This window comes from Sorex fumeus, unplaced genomic scaffold, assembly GCF_029834395.1.
Source record: "Sorex fumeus unplaced genomic scaffold, SorFum_2.1 ptg000044l, whole genome shotgun sequence".
NCBI classification, from domain to species: domain Eukaryota; kingdom Metazoa; phylum Chordata; class Mammalia; order Eulipotyphla; family Soricidae; genus Sorex; species Sorex fumeus.
This window is the reverse complement of record NW_026606101.1, coordinates 9,080,988-9,083,110: the sequence shown is the minus strand read 5'-3', so window position 1 is coordinate 9,083,110 and position 2,123 is coordinate 9,080,988.

Sequence of the window (2,123 nt, the reverse complement as noted above, 5' to 3'; positions counted from 1 at the left end):
ACAATAGGCTTTCTGAAAAGGAAAGGAAAAGAAAAGAAAAGAAAAGAAAAGAAAAGAAAAGAAAAGAAAAGAAGTAGCCCAGATTCTGGAGCACATTTGTGCATGTCTGAGCTGACGCCACATCTTCTCCGGAGCACCATGCCAGGAGTAGTAGCCCTGAGTGCTGGTGGCTGTGGTTCCCAAACCCAAACCCAAAACACAACAATAACAACAAAAAGCCTGGGTGTGCCACATCTTCTGTCTTCCAATTCCCGAGGTGTAAATGTGGCTCTGTAGCTGTAAATGCTGCTTCTCGGCTGGCGTTCTGCCAGAGTGGTGGCAGGAGCCTGGAGCCGGGAGACGTGAGCCTAACACAGATGCCCAGGGTGAGGGCCAGCGCCTGCGTGCCCCGGAAGAGCTTCCCCCTGGTCTGAGGAGGCAGGAGAGGCTTGGAAACCTGCTCCTCCAGCCCAGCCTGCCCAGAGTCCTGGGAGCAGGGTTAAACTTTAATCCAGCCTTGCAAATAAGGGCAGCCACTTCTCAGTCTGACTTGCTGGGAGTTTGTGATCAGTACCTCCTCCCTGTGGCCTCAGTTTACCGGCCATAAGCGCATTCCTGGACCAAAGCCCTGGCTGTCCTCACATCTATCCATCCATCCATCCATCCATCCATCCATCCATCCATCCATCCATCCGAACTTTCCCAGAGTCCTCCGTGGCCACAGTCACTCCCATTTTCCGGCAGGGCCTGGACGGGGGCATTTTGGTGGATTCTTCCAGGTGCTGTAGGTGGACAGCTGGCTTGCCTGTCATCCAGGTCATTCTGGCTCCTAGCTAGCCCTTTGCGCTGTAACCGAAGGCCTTGGTCTCTGTGTAGAATTCCCTTTAGCTTCCTCCAGGCTTGGTGCTGTTTGTCCTGGCCGAGTGAGTCTTTGCTTACCGGCTGGGAGAGCGTTCAGGGGAGGACTGTGGAGACTGGGGAGGTGTGGAAAGGTGTTCGGAGCTGGATTCAGGCCCATCTACCTCTGCTGGACTCCAGGAGGACAGTAAAGAGCTAAGAGTGGGGTGTGCATCCTAGATGCTTGGGGTACACCCTGGAGGCTGGCCCAGGAGTGGTGGGGTGAGGTGCTGGCAGTCAGATGTGGCAGTTACCCAACTGTTCCCAGGCCCTGCAGCCAGACCCATTTCGCCTGTTATTTAGTTGAAAGTCAGGGCCAGGGGCTGGAGCAATAGGACAGCGGGTAGGACGTTTGCCTTGCATGCAGCTGACCCAGGTTCGATTCCCAGCATCCTATAGGGTCCCCCGAGCACCTCCTGACTGCAGTCAGGAGTAACTCCTGTGCATCGCCAGGTGTGACCCAAAAAGCCAAAAAAAAAAAAAAAAGAAAAAGAGAGAGAGAGAAAGTCAGGGTCAGGTTCTGCCTGAGGAGCACTGTCCGAGAGAGCCCGGTTGGTCTAACTTCCCTCTAGAGATGGACACCTTGTACTTTCCCTTACATACACTGCAATGAGCTCATGGGGCAGGCGAAGGTTCAAAGGGCTGGAATCCCGGGTTTGATCCCTGCACCTCTGAGCCGGAAGAGCCCCTCCCACGTCTCTGGGCGTGGCCCCGAACGAACAAACAAACAAACAAACAAACAAAACCCCCCAAAAAGTGAAGTCATGGGGGCGGGGAGAGTTAGCACAGTGGGGGAGGGTGTGTCCTGAGCGAGGCAGACTCGGGTTTGAGCCCTGGTATAAGCCCTACCTGCAGTGAGCCCTGAGTGCAGAGCTAGGAGTGAACTGTGAGCACCATTGGGTGTGCCCCCCACTCCCGCCACCCCTCACCCCCCTACACAGACACAAAAAAAGGGAGAAAACGAGAAAAGAACTCGGTATCTCTTCAGAAAAATGTCGCTCCTCCCACACTGCCCCTCCTGCCTAGTTCCCACCGTGGGTCAAGGTCAGGGTCCAGGGCCCGGTTCAGGTCAGGCGGCCCCCGCCTCCTGGGCTCTTTTTTCATCAGCTCCGGGGGACCATCACCACCCGCGGCGGGGGAAAGGGACCCAAAGCCGGGCTGGGGAGCACCTGGCCCGCCGGCAGGTCATTGTGGCCGCGGGAGGGGCGGGTCGCGAGGGCAGGTGGGGAGGAAGGGGGCGGGGAGGG